Raw genomic sequence first — 20194 nt, forward strand, 5'->3', positions numbered from 1 at the left:
TTTCTAAATAAATGGGGGGCCGAGTGGCAGTGGGAGTTGAAGAATCAGAAAGAACGTAGCGAAGAGAATTTGTTTGATCACGTGAAATCAAATGATCATCACCCTTACACATCTCTTTCATCATTTTCATCAATCAAAATTCAGAGAGAAGAATAATAGAAAGCCATCAGGGAAAATTAAAAGCAAAGAAGACGAAAGAGAGAAATCTCTGAAATTTCAAGAGTTGGAGACCGGGGGCTGAGAAGAAGCAGAGTATCAAGCTTTTATTTTATAGCAAAATGTTGAAACCCTAGAAATTACACTGTGGTCGCAAGGTTATTGTCATTGAGAAGATTTATGCGCTGGTTGAACTTACTTTTGTACCAGTTTAGGCTGAGTTTCAGTTTTTTTTTGTTTTTTTTTTTTTTGGGTCTAAATGCTAGAAGATATTATTTTTTGGTCAGGAAACGCAGGAAGATTTTATCAAGGGAAAATGATCAAAAAGTCCCTAAAATATAAAATAAAAAAATTACATGTCACGGGAATAGCGTTGTTCTTTTATCTCCAATCAATCACGTTCCGTCATGCGAGTTAAGGATTCCGCATGGCAAAACGTCATTGGATTGAGATAGCAAAACATCGTTATCCCATGATATGCAAGTTCTTCTCATAAAATACAAACTACTTAAATATGTCCCGCATACTTTCGGAAAGACTAAAATGGGCACACATACCAAATGAAAAGACTTGTAGGTCTTGTTTGTTAGTGGGCTATTTCATTCCACCGATGACGAGGCAATTTTGGAACAATTTTTTGTATTTCCTTGTTTTTTAATGTGTGTGTGAAATATTGTTGTTTGTAATTTCTTATTCATTTGTGCACATGTGCTGTGTAAGTTGTGGGAAACAAATATTTCGGCAACCATTCGTGAGGCCCGACGTGGATAAAGAGAATATCTTTTAGATCAATAATTATCTCCATTTAATTGGATAATTATTTAGATCAAAAATAGAGATATCATCATCAATTAGGGATTTGATTCTCAAAAAAATCCCTAATTAACCCAATCTCTCCATTTGAGGGAAAGAATTATTTTTTGAAAAACCCTAGAAAGCAAGAGCACCTATGTTGCATGGACATGGACACGGACACAGGAACACGAAAACCTCAAAAAACTAGGACATGGACACGGTTAGGACACGAGAATTAAAATAGTAATAAATCCTAATAAAATTATAATATACTTATATTAAAAAAAAAATTTATGCTCGATACTTCAATGTCATAATACAATAAACAAAACAAAGTACTAGTTTAGGCTGCGTTTGAGTTTTTTTTTTTTTTTTTTTTTTTTCTTTTTGGGTCTAAACGCTAGAAGATATTATTTTTTTGGAAAAACTACATAAAACCTCCCAAAGTATATGGTCATTTTCAAGTTCATACTCACCTTTATAGACATTTACAAATACATACTCAAACTTTCGGGAAACTTATAAATTGCCCCCATCGTCAGTCAAATCGTTAGTAAGACTGTTAAATGCTGATGTGGCAAATGTAGGTTCCATTTTTTAATGAAGTGGACTTACAGGTGGGCAAATAAATAATAAAAAATTATTATCATAACTAATTTAAGAAGTATAGAAAGAAGCGGGGAGTCTTCTGTAGATGTTTTATTGAATTTGTAGTTCTCTCTGTGTATCGGATTAATTAACAAGGCAAGAATGGGAGCATTTGTGTGCGTTGTTGATCTTTCATTCTTTTTTACTTCTCTCTCTCTCTCTCTCTCTCTCTCTCTCTCTCTGTTTTTCAAATTTGGGTTCATATTATTTATTACTACTACTGGTAAATAATCAATCTGTAATTACTATTATTTATCAATCTTGGGGAGAGACAATGAGTTCTTGGGAAATCGATATTCATGTTTAAACCACAAGCACCTTTAAACATGCCTAACTCAAATCGATTGATGGCACATCTAAGATCATTTTTACTGAACATATGAACCTACACAAGCATTTCTTTTATTACTTTTTTTAATAATGGCATTATACATGTTGCTTGTAACTCCTCGTGAATATGGGCCAGATATCTTACATATTTTTAGAATTTTTAGCATTGTGATCCAATCTTCAGTAGGTAGTTTTTACTAGCTATTTTGGTTTGAGTTTTATGATTATCTTTTGAGTTTTAGGTTTCAGTCTTGGTCTTATTTGTGCAGGTTTTCACTTTATAATTTCTGTTTAGATGCATTTGCAGACAAGGTGAGGATTCTATACATTAGTTTTATACTTAGTTGCTGATGTGGTTTAAATTTTTGAGAGCTGCATTGTACTCTGCAGTCAAACACTCAAAAGCATTTCTTTTGTTTCCTTCTTCTATGAGTTGCGAATGTCTGGCATCAGCTCTGTATTACTGGTATCTTTCCCCTTAAACTTAATGAAGCCAGTGTAAGATGGTAACACATCTTTGACTCATTAAAGTGATCTTCTAATCACTGAGGGATTGCTAGGACTCCAAGTTAATTAAGAACTCAAAGACTTACTCGACCAGCAGTGTTAAACAGAAATCTAAAGCTTTTGGGATTCCTAACTCTATTAGGATTGAGACTCCAACATCTACTGCATGAAGGACATCTCCTAGAGTTCCTTGATGGGCAAAACTCTAAGAGATATATGCATATAAATAGAGAGCTCCCTCCAGAACCAACAACACACGCTTTAGCTATCAGATATTCACCCCATCAGAATAAGCATATAGTGTTGGTTTCTTGGAGAAGATCTTTCTAGTTCTTACGACTTTTCTGGACAATGGCAGCTGAGAATCAAGGTTAGTATATTTGATTTTATAGCTTATCAAGAACTTACAGCCAGCACTTATAATCCTTATTACTACACACTACAAGAAAAAAATGATTTCTTGACACTGCCTTTGTATTTCTTAGTCAAAGAACCTCGAATCGCTTCGTTGACAGTTGCTGCCCCAATCTTTTATTTCATCTCATCTTGTCTCACTACTAGATTTTTGTATTTGCGCGACGAAGGGGTTTTGGTCGCGCAAAGTACATTTGTGTCGCACAAATAGTAATGCGACAGAATATTCGTCGCGCAAAATATGTCGCGCAAAGATCGTAAAGATACACTTTGCGCGACGAAAATATTAAATGTGCCGCGCAAAATGAGCGACGGTAAACCTTCGTTGCACAATATTTCGCGGGACGATGAGGTTTTTCGTCGGTCAAAGTTTTGCGCGACGAATATACATTCGTTGCATTAACATAGCGCGAGGAATCGTAATCGTCGCGCTAAAGTAGAGGGACGAGAGAATGTTCGTGTCTAAAATATTTGCGCGATGAAACATAGTCGTTGTAAGGACACTGCGCGACGACTAGCATTCGTGGCGCAGGTATTGTGCGACGAGTGTATTCGTGATTAAAATATTTGCGCGATGAAATATTTTTGTCGCATTTACTTAGAGAGACAAATTCTTTCGTCGCGCAAAATAAAATAAATTCTTTAAAATTTATTTTTACGGTTGTGTATTTTTCAAAAAAAATTTGCGCGACGGAACTGTCGTCGCGCTAAAGTAGAGGGACGAGAGTATATTCGTGTCTAAACTATTTGCGCGACGAAACATAGTCGTTGTAAAGACACTGCGCGACGACTAACATTCGTGGCGCAAGTATTGTGCGACGAGTGTATTCGTGATTAAAATATTTGCGTGACGAAATATTTTTGTCGCATTTACTTAGAGAGACAAATTCTTTCGTCGCGCAAAATAAAATACATTCTTTAAAATTTATTTTTACGGTTGTGTATTTTCAAAAAAAATTTGCGCGACGGAAACTATCGTCGCGTAAAAAAATAAATATATTATTTTTAATTTTAAATTAAATTGAATTATTTTGGTAAAAAAAAATAAATTTGGTTTTTTTTTTAAAAATAATGAAATGAAATTGCAATTAGAAAAAGGTAATAAAGAGAAATATGTAAAATGTTATAACATAATGTATTTAGTACAATAGAAATATTTAAAATGTAATTAAGAATGTTAAAATCTAATCAAACAACCCTCCAAGATCTACATTGTCGTCTGGCAAATGCAGCTCGGAGGTCTGGACATTGTTGACAGGGGGAGAGGTGTGGTTGCCATGCTTGGAGGTCGACGGGGGAGTAAAAGGCGGGATTGAAATGCCGGAGTGAGCGAGGGACTGTAGAATATGAGACAAATGACTCTTGAGGTCCGCCACCTCTGTCTTCAAAGCAGTCACCTCTTCATTTGACTCTGATGATTCACGGGGTCTAGGTGGCCGCTGCCTGGCATTCTCCATCCCTCGACAATATGTCCCTGGGCGCCTCCCGAGACTCTGATCCAAGGTTTTAGTCAAGATTTGAAACCCTGCATCCGGTGGAGGAACCACGGACTCGAGCGGCGTATCGGGAGGAAGCTGGGAGGCGGACTCCTGAAGAACCAACTGGCTCCTCTCAATCATAGTCGTCTGTTGAACATAACATAAAATATGAATTAAAACATTCATATAATAACTATAAAAACTTGAACGCTTACATAATAATTTAAATTAAAGGCTACTTACATGAAGGGACTCCGCCAACTCATTCCCAGGTCGAACATAAACGTCGCCAAATACGTCAATCTCTGGGAATTTGGACCCCCCCTTAAATTGAGCAGAAAAAAAAATGTTATTACGAGAAAAACAAATTAATATTAATGACACATTAAAAAATAAATAAAAACGACTTTATTATTACCTGGCGCCGCGCCTCCATCCTAGAAGAGAAGGGCCTGGAACCTGAATGGTGGAGAAGAGTCTTCCTCTGCCTATTGCCCTTATTTGCTTTGGCCTTCTTCTGTTATACAAAAAATAAAAAGTATTAGTTGAAAGTGAAATGAAATATAAAAAATTAAATACACATTAGTAAGAAACATGTAATAAGTTTAATTTAATATATAAAAATACCACATAATCGGCCTCTTGAAAATGACCGCAGAGCCACTGCCAACTATCCTCCCGGCCCTCAAGCTCCTTCGGGCAACCCTCTTGAAGAGCAACCTGCGTATCATCATATGCCTGAAAATGGTGATGCAGGTCGCTCTTCCACTGCTTGTACCTGTCAGCAAAGAGTTTGTTGATGTAGGCTAACAACTCTTCGCCGACGTTCTCCAAATTGTAGTTTGTCTAAAATAAATTCATTACATACATTAAATATTAGAAATAAAATTTGAAGGGAAAAACAATTAAAAGGTGTTTGTGCCTGATAAATCTCGGCCACGAGCTGGCCGAAGGAGCCCTTTCTCTCGGCCTTGGCACTTGTTTGCAGAGGCTGAACCGCAGCGTTTCGCCAGGGCATATTCGCCTTCCTTAAAGAATAAAAGAAGAAATGCTAAGGCATGATCATCTCGGCCTCAAACGTAGGCCGAGGCCGAGGCCGAACAAATTTGCGGCCAAGGCATTAAAGGCAAATCATCACGTGACGGCAGGGTCCCAGGCTTCATTTAATGAAGTAGTGCCTGTTTAATGCAGCAAAACCCATTGGCCACAAAGTAGCATTTAATGCATGAGGGAAGGTGGGAAGTGACTTAAGTCAGGATTTGGTGATGAAGATCAGATTGATTAGACGTGGACATTCTCACAAGAATTCTGACAGCTTGAGATGTTGGTTCACCAGCTATCCAGGCCATAAATGCGTCTCCACGGCCAGAGGTTCAGAACCCACGATCAAGAGCGGCGGCCGAGATTCACCGGGATTTCTGGGGTCTCATCACCATACTTCACGACAGGGTCCTCGGGTGACTTTGGCCGTCATCAACTGGCGACAGGGTCCTCGGGTGTTCTTCTTGGCTACAAAGAAATATAAAATTAACATTAAATAACAAATCCTACTAACATTCATGGTCTGAAACAACTAGAGTTGAAGGAAAATCTTTACCTGGTTGTGACCCCGACGCACTAGCAGCAGATGGCGACGTGGTCGTGCTGGGAGGGCGGTGACGCTGCCTGGCACTAACTGGTTGCGCCATTGATGACTCTGATGACACCGGCGCCCGGGAGACGTGGGGAGAAACTGGCATGTCCTACGACTGTGCTACACCAGTGGGAGCTGACATCGCAGTCGGGGGAGCTGAACTAGGTGAAGTCATCACCGTCTTACGACGTCTGATAAGTTGTGACATCTGATAAGGTCTTATAATTAAAAAAACATCCTTGGCTAAAATTATTATTTTGTAATAAAAAAAAACCTCAAAGCCTAATGAACAACAAATTCAATATTTAAAAAACAAACAGAAACATGTATTCTTTATATGGCAAAAAACAGAAGCACATTTTTTAAAGCAAACAAAATAGAAACATGTATGATATTACAAAAATCAGAAGCACATAATAAAGAAAAATCAAATTGCTGCCCAATTTTGAAATAGTTTGGTTAGTATCACATAGTTTAAAGCCCCCGAAAATTAATCAAAATACAAAAAACAGCATCAAATGCTCCAATCAAATCTGAAATCTAACAGCAATACACCTAAAAATTCACAAATCGTACACCACAATGCAATTTCAATACAAAAAAAAATCTGAAATAAAAAATACAAATCCAATAAAAAAAAAATTGAAACAGCAATTTAAACACTTAGGATGCTGCAATACAAATCCAATACAAATCCTAACCAACCATCAGACTAAGCAGCAATTTAAACAATTACAAAATAAATATACAAATTGAAACAGCAAAACAATTCCAAACTTAATCCGAAAATTTCTGAAATAAAACTTAAAAATTGAAAAAATATATATCGGGGAGCGTTGGGAAATTTACCAACTGGGTTTCGAGGGAGACCGGAGAGCACGGCAGTTCGGCGGTGGCGAGCGAGACAGAGAGTGGGGGGCCGCCGTCTAACATGGATGAGCGGAGACGGAGGAGGCGACAGACTGACAGGGGACGGAGGAGAGAGGGACTGAGAGGGATGCGAGGGGACGGAGAAGAGAGGGACTGAGAGGGATAAGTGGGGACGGAGGAGACTGAGAGGGATGAGTGGGGACGGAGGAGAGAGAGCGGGCCGGAGGAGCCATGAAATGCGAAGGATGAAAGGGGTCCGAGGAGAGAGGGACCGAGAGGGATGAGTGGGGACGGAGGAGAGAGGGATAGAGAGGGATGAGATAGAGGGAAAGGAGAGAGAGCGGCTGCGAGTTAGGGTTCGAATCGGAAATGGTGGCTGCGATTTTGATGTCGAGACTGAGAGAGTGAGAGAGGTTGAACATAGACCAAAACTGCGCGTTTCTTTCCCTAAATGTTTGTGTCTTTGCGCGACGAAAAAACATCGGTCGCGCAAAGTTAAATTTCGTACTTTGCGCGACTGATAAATAAATGGCGTCGCGGAAGAAATTTTTAATACGCGGGATTATAACCGCCAAAAATTTGAGAACTTGCGCGACAAAATGAACAACATCGTCGCACACCCTAAACCCTAAACCCTAAACCCTATCAGAACCCTAAATCCTGAGAAGTACATTGAGCGACGGCAATTTCATTACGTCGCGCTATCATTTATTGCGCGACGAATCAGACAAATATTCGTCGCGCAAAGTACAAAAAGTAAACAATATAAAATGTTAGTGAATATGTTGTTTTAATGGGGCTACGCATTGTACGATGGGTGTTTCACCGATCCAACTTTCAAACTTGTTTGTTTATACTTAGAGATCGTACACACCAAAAATTGAAAAAATGCAAGATTCATAGATGATGTTACGGGATCAAAATTTTCGACGGTTATAAACTAAAAATCACGATTTAACGGTTTTTTTAACTCCGATTTTGATGATTTTTTACGGGTGCACTCCTTTACTATATATGAATACAATGATTGAATTGGATCGTCATTTAAAGATATTTACAATAGTGGATACCACAAAATTGTATGTTCTATTTAACAAACATATACAAAATATATTCATTTTTTTTTAATATAGTGTTTTCATGACACACGCATTCTAGGAAAGTAGTTTCAACGATCCAACAGGTAGAGTTGTTGGTTTATACTCAGAGATCGTACACGCCAAAATTTAGAAAAAATATACATCACACATGATGTAACGGGACCAACATTTTCGACGGTAACAAATGAAAAATCAAATTTGAACGGTTAATTTAACTCCAAATTTGATGATTTTTTACGTCTACAAACCTTGACCCCGTATGAATATAGTAACTGAATTTGATGTTCATTTAAAAATATTTACAGTTTAATTTCGATTTTTTTTTTTAAACACACTTTGCGCGACGATTATATACGTCGCACAAAGTGAAACAGAAAATAATAAATAATTTATATTGATTATTCGTCGCACAAGGTTATTTCTGTTATTTCGCAATAAGTTGAGATTTTTAGGGACATGTCTTTTGCGTGACGTGTAAAGTTTGTCGTCGCGCAAGATTATTTTCTATTATTTCAAAAATTTGTTGCATATTTGTTAACTGCCGCGAAGAAATCCGTCGTCCCGCAAAACCTCCTCTTACGATGGGTAAATATTTTCGGCGCGCAAGATTATTTTCTATTAATCAAAGATTATTGCATATTTGTTAACTTTAGCGATGAAATTGTTCGTCCCGTAAAACCCTCTTGCGCGACGCTATAGTAGTATTCGTCGCGCAAAAATGAGACCGGTCAAAGACGACCGGTCGTTTTTTAACAGATTCTTTGGCCCTTTTTTGCAATTCCGACCTCTGTTCAGTTTTTAATCTATAACTTTCTGACCGTATGTTCAAATTTCGATTTCTTTATACGGTTGGATTCAGCACAGAAAAACAAAGAACACCACGCAAACCAAAAGTCAAAAACAGTTACGGATGAAGATTTCCGTCCCGCAAAAATGACGACCGATCGTTTTAGACAAAAGTACTTTTTTTTTTAGTACAACTCAAGTACATGAGCATTGAGATTCTTTCTCAATTTGAGATGTATATGATGAAATTGGGAAGATGTGCAACTTTTCAGACACGAGATTCATTTCCTAACCGTAATAATTTGCATTTACGCCATAATTAAATGTAAAATAATTTAATTACAAAAGTATGAATGACTTGAGTTCATTGCTTTTTACATTAATCTTCTCAGTAAGTATATCCAAATTTTTTAAACTTCGTTTTATTTTTCCACATACATATATAATTGGAAATTAGATATAACAAGTACATATATTCAAAAAAAGTAGAGTTGCCAATATATTTACACTAACGTAATTACATTACAAGAAATTACCAATACTAAAACATAGTAAGCAACAAATAAATTGCATTATTCATCATCCGAACTATAATAACCTTCGTTGTCTTCGCTATCATCACTTTCAGTCTCCCAATCATCCTCATCATCCTCCTCATCCTCCTCCTCCTCCATAACTACATCGTATCTAGGAAGATCACCGAGGTCAATTGTAATGGATTGAATTGGTATTTCTCTTGAAGACACTCCTTCGAGCTGAAATGGTTCCTGAACAACATTTGTATCGCGAAGCGTTTCCGCATCATTTTACATGCAAGATTCTGACCGTTGGTCAGCGACATCGACGTCAGATGGGTCTAGTTCTGGTATAGCATATACGTTCCTGTGATCCATCTGCTAAACAACTTTCCACCCACTCCCTGCTTTAGGGTCATCTACATAGACAATTTGTTTTGCCATGTTTGCCAAAATGTATGGGTCGTCATCGTACCAAGTTCTGTTCATGTTCACAGATAGTAACCCTTGATCGATTTTAACACTTCCCTGCCTATTTGGGTTTGTATCAAACCATCGACACTTAAACATGATGACTTGGTATCGGTCTTTGTAAAGCAATTGCACGACAGTTGTGAGTTTGCCATAGAAATCAATGTCCGTACTTTCCCCTCCACCTGGAACATGGACACCGCTGTTTTGCGTGCACAACTTGTCATCTCGTGCAGTCCCTAAAAACTTGACGCCATTAACATGACAACCCGAGAATAATTCAGCTTGAATTGGGCCGAATGCCAAGTTATACAACTCTTCACTGTAAGTGGGGGAATTATCTGATTTCAACTTATTCACCTAATATTATACAACAACATTCACATGTTAGTTTGAGAAAATGAAATACTACAATATATATGTCAATTACAAAACACTTATAACTTACATATTCCAAAAACCATTTTGGAAACAATTCACGGTGTTTCTTGGAATACAAATGCGATGGATGTTCTCGCTTCATCATCTCTTCATGCTCATCTAAATATGCCATTATCTCATCACAATTGTTCAATACGAACCAATGCGCCACCTCCATGTCATTTTTGGAAAACGACTCTCCTCGTACAGGATCTCCAAAGGGTCGTGCACTTTGGGCAAAAACAGAAAGTTGCTCATTTCTCACACCTCCGTCATTATTGCGCTGAGGTCGATTGAAAGCCGTGTCCACGTCTTTTAAATACATTCCACAAAAAGTAAGCGCCTCATATTGAACCCAAGCCTCTACAATTGATCCTTCGGGCTTCTGTTGCGTAGATACAGCTGCACCAAAATGGATTCAGTTGCATCCTCAACTTGTGATACTCGCAAGTGCACGAGCCGTTTGGTAGTATAGCATATGTAAGTGCGAGGTCGATCCCACGAGGATTGGTGATTGAATGATCCAATTCATTTTTCCTACACAAAACAGAAATGAAAAAGAAAGGAAATAAATGAAACAAGGAAGAAAGAAATAACTAACTCAAGCAGATAAGTTCCCAAGTTCAATTAGATTAATGGATTGATTCTAGCTAAAGTATGATTAAGCCATGGTGTGTGGTCATAACCTTGTGTTCCTAATTCCCTAATTTGATCATTTGTTGTCTAACCTAAAATTAAGCATTAGGAACCCATTAAGCATAGAAGAACATTTTAAACAACCAAGTATGTATCTAATCCCTGTTGTCGAATGTCCATACATACTCTTCCTATTCATAGTTCAATTCGAATTAAAGCATGGTGTCTACTCTTAATTCAAACCAAGATAGCTAACATGCAAGCCTAAATGGTGATCAATCATTCAAACTAGCATATTAACTTATAAGCATAATGAATAAGAACAAAAACCATAATTGAAACTTGGAAACTAATCAAACTTGAAACTAAAGAAAAGAATTTACATAACAATGAAAATTAAGTAGAACTTGGAAAAACTTAAGGAGAATTTCAGCACAAAGATCTCATTATAACAATTGAAAACTAGAAAGAGAAACTAAGAGAATTTGAGGGAGAGAAGGGAAGGGAGCTCTAGAGAAGTGTTTGAGAGCTCCCCCCCTTGGGGTGTTTTTACAAGCTTGGGAAACCTCACTATATATAGGCCTAAGGAAGCTGAAAATCTGAATTAAGTATGGCTAATGCATACAACACTTTGTTTTATAAAATCTGAAATGGTTGATGCACTTCACTAATGCATACAACACTTCCATTATAAAATCTGAAATGGTTGATGCACTTCACTAATAAATCCCACCAGCAGCCCTAGCTCATCTTCATGTCACCATGACCAAGCTTCCAACCAGAAATGATAGCTCATACCTAGCTCACCATGACCAAGCATCCAACCAGCACATGCTGAGGTCAGCATGACCAGCAACTTCAAGGGCTTACAACTTGGGCTTCTCTTAATCAAATTAGGACTTTAAGCACTCGAAAATGAAGTTCAGAATGTCTTCTTTCCAGCCATATGTTATTTGGGCCAATCCAAGGTCGGAGGAAGAAGTTAAGGCCGAAACAAATTGCTAACTCATTTTCCGCGCTGATAAGATCCATCCTGAGCATGGTTCTGTGTTTGCTAGGTAACGGACTCCAGATTTATCCAATGGGCCTGAATTTTGGATATGTTATAGTACACACCCATTGGAACAACTTGCATGAAGAATTCTGCCTCATCCGAGCTGTGTAGGTTGCTGAAACAAAGCTTGCAATATGACCTACGGAACTGGACTGGCAGGGGGCTGTAGCCAAAATTGAGTTTGTCTTTAAGCTCTTCATCCATTCATCCAAATTAGGCCCTAACATGCATGGATTGCATCATTTACTATCCAAAGCCCTCATTATTACCTAAAGCTCAATGAACTAAAAGATAAACACAAAAAGGATTAAAAGCACAAGTTTAACTCAAAAACATAACCAAATCATAAGCTAGAAGGGTACAAAATGATATACAATTATGAACCGATCAGCTTCGCTCTGTTGCGTACGCTTTTTTTCAGCTCTCCGAGTAGCCTGCCAAAATAAAATGAAAAGATGCAAATTAGCAAGTAGGAAGCATGAGATAATGATGCTTACACGAATGATGATGATTATATACCTTTCTATTGGATACATCCAGCGATAGTTGACTGGACCAGCAAGCAATGCCTCTTCTGGTAAGTGAACCATCACATGAATCATACTCGTGAAGAAAGCCGGAGGGAATATCATCTCAAACTTGCATAAGACTTGGACAATGTCATGGCGCAACTGATCAATGTCTGTCTTTCGCAACGTTTTTGCCGTCAGTTGGGAAAAAAATCTGGACAACAATATGATTGGCTTCACTACATCTTCCGGCAATAGGTGTCGAATCCCCACAGGAAGTAGGCGTTGCATAAACACATGACAGTCATGGCTCTTGAGTCCAGTAAATTTACCCCCGTCAACATTCACGCAACGTGCGATATTAGAAGCATATCCGTCAGGAAACTTAACAGACGAGACAAACTGTAGAAACTCTTTTCTGTCATTCGGTTTCATGGAAAAAAAATGCAAGATCTTTTATAGCTTTATCAGTGCCCCTTTTCAGCCATAAACCCCTTCGTATGCCCATTCTTTCCAAATCAAGACGAGCTTTTATCGTGTCCTTTGTCTTCTCCTTGATATCTAGAATCGTTCCTATCAATGTGTCAAACACATTTTTCTCAACATGCATAACGTCGAGATTGTGCCTCAATTTTAGTTTCGACCAATATGGAAGCTCAAAAAACATAGACTTGTGCGTCCAGTTCATATGTGTAGCAGGTCTGGTTCGACTAACTGTTTTTCCAAACGGAGCAAAATCCAAACCATTAAGCTGTTCCAAGATTTGATCACCGGACGATTCTCTAGGTCTTGCGCGACGCTCTTTGTTCCCGTCGAACTCTTTATCCTTTTCCCGCCACTCGTGGTCCCATGGCAACCATCTTCGATGCCCAAGGTAACACACTTTTCCAGCGTGCCAACCAGAAGTTACATCTTCCTTGCATACAGGGCATGCCATATAACCCTTTGTGCTCCACCCCGACACCATTGCATATGCGGAAAAATCATTCACAGTCCATATAACTGCCGCCCGCAAAGTGAACATCTTCCCAGTGGATTTATAGTACGTACGCACACCGTTTGTCCATAAATCCTTGAGCTCATCAACCAACGGCCTTAAGTACACATCGATTGACCTGTCAGGATCCTCAGTTATCAAAACAGTCATCATCATGTACTCTTTTTTCATGCATTTCCAAGGCGGCAAATTATATGGGAATACGAAAATCGGCCAAGTGCTGTGGTGTTGGTTTAGAACCCCGTACGGATTGAATCCGTCAGTGGCAAGTCCCAACCTAACATTTCGGGGATCAGCAGCAAACTCGGGGAACGTTCGATCGAACTCTTTCCATGCCTCCCCATCTGCAGGATGCCGCATCACATCGTCGTCTACCCGTTTTTCCTTATGCCATCTCATGTTTGTGGCAATATGCGTCGACATATACAATCGCTGCAATCTTGGCTTCAGGGGCAAATAACGCATGACTTTTTGTGGAACCTTAGTCATTCTATTCTGAGACGTCTGTTTGAACCTCGACTCATTGCATATAGGGCATGTATCCAATGTTTCATACTCTTTGTAGAATAACATGCAATTGTTTTTGCAAGCGTGGATTTTTTCATAACCCAATCCAAGACCACTCAACATCTTCTCTGCATGTCTGTGGTCTTTCGGCAAACAATTGTCCGTCGGAAGCATTCTCTTGAAAACCCCCAAAAAGTAATCGAAACACAGGTTCGACATACGATACTTTATTTTTCCGTGCATTAGCTCCACAATCGCCGTAAGAACGGAAAAGCTCTCGCACCCTAGATATAACTCTTGGTTGGCATTTCTTAACAGTTCTTCATACTGTTCAAACTCTGCACTATCCATTAGTGTAGGCACGTCATCTTCCCCTTCCTGATTGCTGCTGGTTGATGCAAATGGAAAAGCATCATGTATAATATCCATGACTTGTTCATTAGCATCCACAATAGGTTCAACATTGTCCACTCTTATGGGCCTTGAAGACGAACCAATGTCTAATTGTTCCCCGTGATGGTTCCACCTGCTGTATGTCTCAATCATTCCATTCCTTACTAAATAAAATTGAACATTTTCAATTGTATCCCACAACATGTTGTTACACCTGCTATAAGGACATCTGATTCTAGTTGCACCCGGGTTGTGTGACCGTGCAAAGTGAATAAATTCCTCGATTCCATCCAAGTATTCGTCTGCGCACCTGTTAGGGTTCTGTATCCACCTTCTGCTCATAATTCCTGGAACCACAATCACAATACAACAAATATGTTGTATTCTTAGAAAATCACAACGTTACCTTATGCCTCCAGTAAGGGCCCTATCCCATTCGGAAATGCATAGTCATGCCACGTAATTTACAGCTACATGAGATTAGATTTCGACGTGGATGAATTTGGGCAGCATCTCGCTACAGTTCTTGAGGTGTACCGTAGATATCAAATACCTACGTACCACCCGAAGAACGTACCGAGATGACACCGAAATCTCCACAATCGAAACCTAATCCTGTAGCTGTAAACTACGTGACACGACTATACATTTCCATACTGTCCAAAATATGGGACAATTCAAGAATTAATTGGACCGTAGTCGTGGTTTACCCACCCATGCGCGGTCCAACTAACCTCGAACGGGAACTAAGCTTTACAATAAAAAATGTACGAAGTTAATTTCAATTAACTTCGTACATTGCCGTGCATAATTTAACAACATAATACAAATATAATTTCACAAAAACAATATATAAAGAAATTAAATTGATATTTTAAATAAATACAAAACAAATAAAATACCTTCTTCAATATGTCCTGAACTGATTTGCAGCTGAGAAAATGGAGAGAACGGAGAGAGAGAGAGGGGCAAAAGCAGAGGCAAAACTGATTTTTCAGTTTGCCTCTGCAATGGCTAAAATGAATCTGTTAAAGAAGACGGCTTTGCGCGACGAAGGCTTAATTCGTCGCGCAAATAAATAAGTCGCGCAAATTCCACTTCAGCGACGCGCAAAGTCGTGCCGACATCACATCTTTGCGCGACGAACACATTTTTTCGTCGCACAAGCCAAAATCCGTCGCGCAAAATCGACATGCTTGGCGCGCAAAGACGTGCCGACATCACATCTTTGCGCGATGAACACATTTTTTCGTCGCACAAGCCAAAATCCGTCGCGCAAAATCGACATGCTTGGCGCGCAAAGATGTGCCGACATCACACCTTTGCGCGACGAAAAAATTTTTTCGTCGCACATGATGTTAGTCGCGCAATAGAGAATTTCCGTCGCGCAAAAGTCCAGTTTGAGACGCATGCAGCCACGATAGCCTCCTTGCGTGACTAATTTTCTTTTCGTCGCGCAAAGTTGTGGCGCGAAACACCTGGAACACTGTTTGTTTTCCCGCTATTTATTGTGCGCGACGTATGGATTTTTTGGTCGCGCTAAACATCATAGGGCGACGAATACATCGTCGTCGCGCAAATAGTTGTCGCACAAACGTGTTCATTTATAACATTTGAATATTTTGTCCCATTTCTAGATCTCTGAATATTTGTTATTTGCGATTTTTGGGGTATACAATCTCACAGTATATACAAACACGTTTAACGGTTGGATCGTTGAAATTAGTTTTGTAGAGTTGAATGAACACTTTTTAGTTTCAAAACATATGGAGGTTGATAACCCTACAAAAAGATTCGTACGTAAATTGAGAACCCTGAAATTTATTCGTATGGAGGTTGATAACCATACAAAAAGTTTCTCCTCTACCATTCCCATAATTAAAAGGGTATGAATGATGATCTTCACTAAAATCAATGAAAAACATATGATTTAGATGGCAAAATTAAAATTAAGGCTTAGGATTAATGGTTTTGTATATCGTACCTTGCGCGACGGATAGTGTTTTGTCGCGCAAAGATTTCATTTGCGACGAGTTTAGTCGTCGCGCAAGAATTAGGCGCCAGAATATTTGTTCGCGATTTTTTCCCCTTGTTTTACGCGACGGTCGTTTTTTCTGTCGCGCGAAGTTGTTCTGCGCGACGAAATTGATTGGTCGCTCTACTTTGCGCTACGCATATGATTGTCCGTCGCGCGATGATTTTTTATACGACGAAATTTCTTCGTCGCTCTAGTTTGCGCTACGCATATGATTGTCCGTCGCGCGATGATCTTTTATGCGACGAAAGTTCTTCGTCGCTCTAGTTTGCGCTACGCATATGATTGTCCGTCCCGCAATGATCTTTTATGCGACGATTTGTCCTTCGTCGCGCAAACTATCGTCGCGCAAATAGAAAAACGTAGTAGTGTCTCCATCCTTGCCCATAGTCATATATGCAATAGTTTTCCAGATTTTCCCAAAATCAAGTACTGTTAGTGAATATATGAGGAAACCCATACAAAGTGGCTATGGAGAAAAAGTGGTCACCTCTGAGTTTCAGTTCTTTCTTTCTTTCTTCTCAGTCTTCTCTGTGTTTGTATGTGTTTCGGTCAACATCTTGTTTGTGCATGTTATAATATTGATGTGTTGTTGCTCTGATTTAGTGCATTGCAGATGAAAAGAAAATGGGTTATTTTGCTAACATTTCAGATGGTGCGAGTAGCCTTTCGCCATAGGTAGTTTTATTATTAAAGATTTGAGCTTTCTAATTTAAAATTGGAGTTTAAGCTTTCAATCTTGGGCAGTGATTTTTGAAGATTTTAGTTCTTCAAGTTTTATTTGGACAATACATATGCAGCCAAGGTGATGTAGAACAGCCCGTAGATTTAGAGTAAATACTTGAGCAATAGAACAGAGAAGAAATAAGGGATCGAGGAGAAGAATTAGAGATCGAAGAGACGAAGGGAAAGGGAAGGAATCAGAGAGTTTAAAGTAAGGAAATTTATCATTAATCAAGTCTACCTTAAAAGATTACAAAAACAACTCTATTTATAGAGGCAAAACCCTTTTTAGTCTAGGAAAAGGAAAAGTAAACTTTAAGAAATAGGAAAGCAAATTAACTAATAAGAAATCCTTTCCTAGGAAGGAATCTTTAAGAATTAGGAAAACTAATCCAAGTAGAATTAGGAACTAATAATAGGAAAACTAATCCAAGTAGAATTAGGAAAACTAATAATATGCATTCTGCATCATTCTCCCCCACCGAAAAAGAACTCGACACCGGTGAGTAAACCAAGATTAAGGATGATGACGACGTTTGTAAGTATGGATGATGGGAGGACGGGATGCAGCCAAATCAAGATCATGAAGAGCATCTTGATAACTGTGCAAAAGAGTGGAATCCAATTGGCGAAATTCAGCTTCTGTAATCCAAGTATCCTCAGTAGCAAGCCTTCCAACCCAACGAACCATATAACGGGTAGAACCTCCAGTAGATGAGGCCACAACTTCATGATCCAAGACGTCCTCAATCTGGTCTGTAGGGGTAGAACTAGTAGAAGGAATATACGGTACCATAGGAGTGGAACCCTGAGCAACATCCAAAGAAATAGGTGGAGAAAAGGTTCCTCAATAAGGAGATAAATCAGAAACATTGAAAATGGGACTTATATGCATATCTGTGGGCAACTCAATCAAGTAAGCATTGGACCCAAGCCTCCTAATGATACGATAAGGACCCATCGAACGAGCATGAAGCTTCTTAAAAGATTGCTTAGGAAAACGCTCAGGACAAATACGCACCATAACAAATTCCCCTTCCTGAAAATCCTGTTGACAACGATGAGCATTGGCTGCCAGTTTATAAGTGTCGGTGTGCATGGATATCTGCCTACGGACGTCATCATGTAGTTGCCTAATATGTTCAGAAAACGACGTAGCAGAATCTGATGTGCGGGCAGCCACAGGAAGAGCAACTAAATCAACAGGTGACCGGGGGGAAAACCCATGAACAACCTCAAAAGGACTCTTACCGGTACTTCGATTAACTGAGTTGTTACAAGCAAACTCAGCCACAGGCAACAAGAGATCCCAATTACCAAGTTTATCCCCAACTAAACATCGGAGTAAATCACCAAGACTACGATTAACTACCTTAGTTTGACCATCTGTTTGGGGATGGAAAGCAGAAGAAAACTTCAAAGTAGTACCGAAAAACTTCCACAAAGTTTTCCAAAAATAACTAACAAATTGGACATCACGATCAGACACAATGGAGACGGGGAGGCCATGTAAACGAACTACTTCCTTAAAAAATAACTTGGCCACATAAGAAGCATCAATATTTTTGGCACAAGGTAGAAAATGCGCCATTTTAGAAAACCGATTAACTACGACAAAGATAGAGTCGTAGCCGCGACTAGTCTTAGGTAAACCAAGCACGAAATCCACACTAAGATCCTTCCATGGGGCATGAGGTATCGGCAGAGGGGTATATAAACCTGTGTTACGTTTGCAAGCTTTAGCTAGCTGGCATGTGCGGCATTGGGAGATGAGATGAGCAACATCACGTTTTAACGACGGCCAATAGAAACAATCTTCCACCAAGGCAATAGTCTTATCTTTTCCAAAATGTCTTGTGAGGCCGCCGCCATGTAGTTCCCAAACAAGGAATTCACGGAGAGAAGTACGGGGAATACATAATTGTGTTCCTCGAAATAAGAACCCATCCCTCGTAATAAAGTCCACATACTCGCGATGGTTACCATTGGAAACTTCCTGAAAAATAATTCCAAAATCCGAACAAGATGAATACTCAGTCTTAATGCGATCAAACCCGGTTACCTAAACTGTCATTGTGTGCAAGATAGTAGCCACGCGACTAAGGGCATCGACTGCCTTATTATCAATGCATGGACGGTGTCTTAAAACAAATGTAAAGATCTGGAGATATTCAGACTAAGGGCATCGATTGCCTTATTATCAATGCTTGTACCACAGCACAAAACTCCTTATCATAAGTAGAATAACGCTGCTTTGCTTCATTAAGTTTCTCACTAAAGTATGCCACGGGATGTCCTTCTTGGCTAAGCACACCACCAATCCCAACTCCGGAAGCGTCACATGCAATTTCAAAGACCTTAGTCAAATCAGGATGTCGAAGAACAGGTGCTTGGGTCATCTTCTGCTTTAAAATTGTAAAGGCCTTGGTAGCCGCAGGGGTCCAAAGAAAAGCACCTTGTTTCATACAATTAGTTATTGGTGCCATAATAGTACTGAACCCTGGAATAAATCGTCGATAAAAAGAGGCGAGACCATGAAAGCTACGTGTCTCTGTCAAAGTCGTGGGTGTTGGCCAACCACTAATAGCCTCCACCTTGGCAGGATCTGTGCTAACCCCAGCCGCAGAAATATTGAACCCCAAGAATAGAACTTGCGGTTGAAGAAACGAACATTTTTTTAAGTTGGCATACAGTTTTTCCTTTCGTAAAGTAAGGAATATCGTCCGAAGATGTTGAAGATGTTCCTCCTGAGACCGACTGTATATAAGTATGTCATCAAAATAAACTACCAGAAAATTGCTAATATAAGGTCGAAACACATGAGTCATCACCCTCATTAACGTGCTGGGTGCATTGGACATGCCAAAGGGCATAACAAGCCACTCATATAAGCCATCAGGGGTTTTAAACGCGGTTTTCCACTCATCTCCTTCACGAATTCGGATTTGATGGTAGCCACTGCGAAGATCTATCTTAGAAAACCATTGGGAACCAGCCAAATCATCCAACATATCTTTAAGTCGCGGTATGGGGAAACGATACTTAACTGTAATTTTATTGACGGCATGACTATCTACACACATTTGCCAGGAGCCATCCTTTTTGGGGGTAAGGAGAACTGGAACAACACAAGGACCTAAACTGTGACGAATAAAGCCCTTAGCCAACAACCCCTGAATTTGTCTATTCAACTCTGCTCGCTCAGGTGGGTTCATAC

The 20194-nt window shown here is 39.3% G+C and overlaps 1 non-coding gene across 1 annotated transcript; it reads right to left on the reverse strand.

Moving 5' to 3' along the window:
- Positions 1 to 37: 37 nt before the first annotated feature.
- LOC148295812 (small nucleolar RNA R32/R81/Z41) lies at positions 38 to 132 on the reverse strand. Its single transcript, XR_015834942.1, has one exon. It is a non-coding gene; the product is annotated as a small nucleolar RNA R32/R81/Z41 (small nucleolar RNA).
- Between the last annotated feature and the right edge of the window lie 20062 nt (positions 133 to 20194).

The sequence above is a fragment of the Prunus avium genome, chromosome 3, assembly GCF_965620075.1.
Source record: "Prunus avium chromosome 3, drPruAviu1.hap1.1, whole genome shotgun sequence".
Lineage (NCBI taxonomy): Eukaryota > Viridiplantae > Streptophyta > Magnoliopsida > Rosales > Rosaceae > Prunus > Prunus avium.